This window comes from Callithrix jacchus, chromosome X, assembly GCF_049354715.1.
Source record: "Callithrix jacchus isolate 240 chromosome X, calJac240_pri, whole genome shotgun sequence".
Taxonomy (NCBI): Eukaryota; Metazoa; Chordata; class Mammalia; order Primates; family Cebidae; genus Callithrix; species Callithrix jacchus.
This window is the reverse complement of record NC_133524.1, coordinates 135,940,992-135,946,991: the sequence shown is the minus strand read 5'-3', so window position 1 is coordinate 135,946,991 and position 6,000 is coordinate 135,940,992. Positions and strand designations below refer to the sequence as shown.

At 38.8% G+C, this 6,000-nt stretch overlaps 1 protein-coding gene across 1 annotated transcript in view; it reads left to right on the top strand.

Annotated features, from left to right (window-relative positions):
* The first annotated feature begins 209 nt into the window (after nucleotides 1–209).
* The window catches only part of FGF13 (fibroblast growth factor 13), a 597,768-nt gene continuing 591,977 nt past the window's right edge, over nucleotides 210–6,000 (top strand). Inside the window, exon 1 of the mRNA XM_035288732.3 lies at nucleotides 210–515. The gene's annotated coding sequence lies outside the window, so the exon portion shown is untranslated. The remainder of the gene's footprint in view (nucleotides 516–6,000) is intronic.

Genomic DNA, 6,000 nt, shown 5'->3' with positions numbered 1-6,000 from the left:
AGAAGGACCAAAGCACCAACAGCTGTGAACTCTTTGCTCCACCTCCCTGGTTTGGTTCCTTCGCCTTGACAGAGCCTTGGTCCAGTAAGATGATCTGATCACAGCTGGTCTCCTACACTTAGAACAAGTTGGAAGCAAGGGAACTCGGGGAAGGAATTCAGTTTCACTAAAAATAGCTGCAATATAGACCCTGTGACTTACCACTTTTCAGAACAGTCTGATATGAACTGCACAGGGTCCACTGGTCCCTGCAATCACTCTGGACTATTTGCTTTTCCAGCCTAGAGCCCTTGAAGCCAGGAGGGAATTAGGGTTTTGGGGGTGCTTTGGCTCAGATGCAGACTATTGCAAACCTCAGAAACGTACAGTGACGACATGACCAAGAAGCTTCCTATCCCTGGCCTGGAAGCGAGTGACCGTGGGCACTAATAACAACACAGCCCTTTAAGATCTTGGTCCATGGTGGGATCTTGCTTGTTTCTCACCACCAGGCCCATTGCATCTCCACTTCTAAGGTAGGTGAAACCAAACTCATTGGGGAAAATGCTACGGGAATTGGTATCCTCTTGGGTAATCCAGGCCCAGGTTTCCTTGGCCTAGGGTAGGGAGACAAATGTCTGGGCAGGACATAGCCTTTCAATAAAAATACAACTCCACGCTCCCAACACACTGATCAAGCTGCAGTTATGTTTGGGAATTAATTTCTTTCCCTGTACCCTCTCACCCAAAAGCGAAGAAATTAGCAAGCAAGAAAGCACCTCAATGTTAATTTTAACCCTTTGTCAACTACTCTACCTGGAGCTGCTCTATTCCGGGTGCCTTGTCTTTTTACTGTGTGAATGTGAATTTGGATCAGAGCACTGGTTATCTGTGTTTTCCTTGTCTACTGTGCAGCAGTGGACAGTAATGTAGAGCTGCGCAGGGCAGGGATTCCTATGGTTCAGACAGACCTTATGAAAGAGAGATTCCAACCCAAGTACACAAAAGACTTGCTTGGGTTCCATTTCCTTCCTGAGATATTGCTGTCAGAGCTCATCTCTGATTTCTAGCCTGTTTATAGCAATGGGCATTGGGGAAAAAATTGGAGTTGAAGGGAAGCTAGAAAGTTCTGGGGGTGAGGTTGGGTACCCTCTGAGAGGAAAGGAAGCAAGCCTGGCTTTTGGAAGGTTAAACAATAGCATTTTCTTGCTCAAAGTTGACTTTTGAGCATTTGCTAAGCAAACTACTATGTCAGCATTCCAGCTAGCCAAACCGAGGTGTTTTCATGAAAATGAAGAGACACTTTAGTAACAGATATGCTTTGTTTAAATGAAAATGACAATCTTAAAATATTGCATGGCTTTAGGAAACAAACCTTCAGCCTCAGAATCATCGGTGTCTGTGCATTTTTAGAAAGATGAATTAGACTGATACTTAAACACTGCATCCACAGCCCATTTTTTCCTTTTGCTCATCTTCAAGGTAGACGGTATACAAATAACATAAACTGAAAATATTAAAGCTAGAAGAAATCTTGGAAGTCATAGAGCCTAATCCTTTTTGGAGCTTGAGTTGAAAAACCATCTGGTTTTTACCTATATTGGTGCCTCAACTTCCCCTGCTACCTCAAAATGGCTACATGGTAGTAGATATGTCAATTTTGAAGCCATGTTCTATCAGTATCACATCCTACTAGCACTATCTCCTTTCCAATATTACCTTATGGCCATTCATTTTGCTATATAGAGGAACTTAAATATTTTGAAATTATTTTTTCCATGTTGTATTAGTACAACCATATAGCATCACCAATACCAGGCATTCAAATGTGTTGTCACAATTTATGGGAACTTGTCATGGGTTTTACATTTAAATTGGGTGTTTATTTAATAGGAACACTACAGAGAAAGTGATTTCTTTTTCTTCTGCTGAGCAAGGAGATTTGCAGGAGGTTGCCTCTGAAGAGTCTATTTGCCTAGTACTTTGAACAGTGGCTCTACTAATAAAATTTCTACACACAAGCAACATCGTAGGAATGCATTTGTCAGTAAAGGAGTGGTTCCCAAACTCCATTTCATGAACCAATGCCAGGCTGTCTACCCAGGAATCACCTGAAAAGATTGTTTAAAAATGTCATTTCTGATTCATATCTTTGGAAATTCTGATTCAGAAACTCTGGGAGTGGAGCCCCAGAAGCTAGACTTAGCAAGCAATCATTCTAAGGCATGGCTAAATTTGGGAAGTACTGTGCAAGTGTAGGCCCTCATATTTTTGTTTTGTCTTATATCTCTTAATATTTTTCTTGCCTTTGGGATAAAGCGAAATTATTTAACTCAGTATCCCCAGGCTCTCCATGACCTAGCCGTAACCTACCTTTCAAATCTTATTCCTCATTATTCCTCTTGGCCACTTCCAACATTCCTGGTTGAATTCAACTGGCCACTGTTTTCCTTTTTGCTTTTATGCCTGGAAACTTTACTCACATTATTGCTTTTGACTATATGTCCTTCCCCACTTCTCTGTATACCATAATCTACCCCATTTCTCATGGTCTATAGTATAGTGTGCATAAGATTGATGAGGAAGGCTTCTTTAAAATGCCAACTCCTGGGTCTCACTTCTGGGGTTTCTGATTCAGGAGATCTGGAGCCCTTAAGAACCTCAGAGAATATGATGCTGATCACACATTCAGAAACACTGCATCTAGCTCAAATGCCATCTCTTTACAAAACCATTTCTGGAAATGTTTGCCCATCCCTACGACAACTCTTATAGCATTTTGTTTGTAGCACTATGGTTTAACACTTCACTCTCTACCTTGTATTTGATTCATTTGTGTATGCTATCATTTTCCTCGTTCAACGCACATTTATTAAATATAAAAGGCGTATCTTTCCTTCAATAACTTGAACTCTTTGAGAGAGGAAATCTATGCCTATTTATCGCTGAAAACTTAGGCATAAATCTTGTCTGTGTCAATGGGGGTGGTAAAGTTTAAATCTCTTTGCTGTAGCTGGGAGGCAGGATAGAACATGTCCCAAGACGAAGCTTTATTTTCCCAAGGAGATGTGTACATGAGACAGTCTTTTCTCTGTCTCCATGCCCCAGATCTGAGATTTATGCACAAGAGTGGGATTTCAGAAGCCTTCTGCAGTTGGGCAATCTCAGAGCACAATGATGTCTGGATTCCAGGGAGTCTCTTGGCTTAGAAAGGATGGGAAGCACCTGGCATTTCTAAATACAGTAGTTCTGCCATAAGGGAGGGATCAGCACAGTGTCAAGGGGTACAGAGGAGGGGCAGGAGATATTTGGTGATGAGGATCTGCATGGACTTCCCTTGGGAGAGGCTTTCCTTCTCTGTCTTACTTGAAGCAGTAATTGCAACTTCTTTGAATTTGTTTTTGAAATGCTAAGCCTCCTTAATTATTTTTAATATACTTTACATATATAATATATATATAATAATCCATGCTACTAGCTGAGTATTATATTTCCACATTGCCAGTCTCATATAATTATATAAAACATGTATGTATACACATATGCCCATGCCTGTCTTTAGCTATAGATTATTTTACATATATTGTTACTCACACCTTTTTGTATATTACTCTTCTTGCCTTTTACTAGTTATGTGGCCTTATATTCTCTGAGCTTCAGTTTCCTCATCGAGAAAATGAGGATTATAAGAGAACCTATCTCATAGAGTTGTTGTGAGCAGTCAACAAGTTAAAATATGTAAAACACTTAAAACAGTACCATATGTGAATGTTTGCTATTATCATCGTTACTATTACTCCCATTCAATAAAACCTACAAGTCAACTGCAATCTCACTATTTCATTCTTTTTAATGGCTGCACAGCATTTTGTGATATAGATGAAGAATAATTTATTCAACCATTCCACTTTTAGTGGACATTCACTTTATTTCCAATTTATATTTTACCACTAAAAAGCAACATAGTAATAAACACTTTTGTATATACACCCTTACATGCTGTTGGTTTTTTCAGTCTGAAACAGGTTCCCAGGAATAAATAGCTGGGTTAAAGGGTGTATGCATATTGTTTTTAATTTCATCAAATGTTGACGTACTGCTTTTTAAAAAGCATATAACACATTTACAAGTCTACTAGTAATTTATGAGAGTACAAATTTCCCCTTGCAATCCCACCAAGTTTATCTTACTGCTCTTTTTAAATTTTGCAAGTCTTATAGATAAAAATAAGACATCTCATTTTTACATTAACTTATGAGTCAATGTAAAATAAATTTCTCTGTTTACTTATGAGTGTGAGTATCTTTTGAAAATATCATTGGCCACTTGAATTTGCTTCTCTGTGAAGTAGTTATTCCTATATTTTCCTGTTTTTGAATGGACTGTTTTTCTTTGTCAATTGTTAAGAGTTCCTTGTATATCATATCTATAAGCCCCTCATCTGTTCTCTGGGTGCAACTATGTTTCCAGTTTCTTGTTCACCTATTGATTTAATTATTGTGTCTTCTGCCAAAATTTTGAAGTATTATATATAGTCAAATATCTTTTATAACATCTGGGTTTTGAGAATTGATTCAGAAGGTCTCTCTATTTCTAGATTGTGTATGTTGTTGAAAATCTCCCTAGATTTTCTTGTAGGAGTTTTACTATTTTTACATTAAAATATGTATTTATCTGGAAACTATATTGCTTTTAGGTGTAAAATAGAGGTTCTTCCTTTGTCAATATCACATTTTTGTGATAACTGTAGCTTTATTGCAATTCTTTTTTTTCTTTTCTTTCTTTCTTTTTTTTGAGACAGAGTCTCGCTCTGTTGACTAGGCTGGAGTGCAGTGGTGCAATCTTGGCTCACTGCAACCTCTGCTTCCTGGGTTCCAGCGATTCTCCTGTCTCAGCTTCCTGAGTAGCTGAGATTGTAGATGCCTGCCACCATGGTCAGCTATCTTTTCTCCTTAAAGGAGACTTAATATTTTTCAGGATCTACCTTCTAAGGTTCTTATGTTTTTCCTCATCATTTCATTGTTTTTGTATTTTTGACTTTGTGCTTTGTGACTCTTATTCCACTTTATCTTCCAGGCCACTATTTTGGGTCTCAGCCATAATCCTCTTCTTCTTAAATGCATCTACTGAACGGTTTATTGGGGAATTCACATTTTTCTTTGCAGTTCTGGACAGTCTATTTTTATGCTGTGCTTGAATCTCCTTATATGCTCTTATTTTGTTATCGTGTTGGTTGTGATGGTGTTCAAGTTGTCACTTGTTTCTCCTCCCATCAGTTTAATTTTTTAGGTATACATTGCCTCTCTGGTTGGTGATTGCTGAACCCACAGAAAAGGTGATAAAGCATTTAGTTGTCAGCACCTTGAGATCAGCTTATAGTAGAAGGGGGGCTCCCTAGGTGGTAGTAAGCCATCAAGTAGTGGGAAACCAGTATCTGGAGAAAGCTGCTACCTTCCCAGGTCTACACTGACTCTGTCTATTCCTTTAGTTTATTCCTTTTTGGCCTCTTGAAGGTCTAGGAGACTGGGAAGACAAGTATAATGTTGTTTTCCCAGTCTCCTAGTCTCCTTGTGATAGGCTTTTCTAGTGCTGGATCCAGGCTTTGCTCAAGAGCAAAGCCTGACAACACTTCTTTTGTTGAGTCTTCCACAATGTCTAGGGCCCAACTCACATCCAGCTCTTCTCCTTAGGCTTTAGTTGCCATTAGGTTGAGGAGAATTGGTAGCCTGGAGCTGGGAAAGGGAAACAACACATGCTTAGGTCACTGTCTTCCCAGAGCCCTCTATGGTTTCTAAAGAAGAAGAAAAAAGGCCTTCATATGGACTTTAATACATTACTTCCTAGGGAGTCATTTTATAATAACACAAAACCAGTGGTGAAATTCAGAGTGGGTACCTGAATCAGTTTGCATACAGTCATGAAAATAGAGCCACTAAAATATTACAGTGATAAAGAATTTAATATATTTCAGAAACTAGATTCAAAAAAGTAGGAGGAGCTAGGACAGTGAAAGTTTAGGAG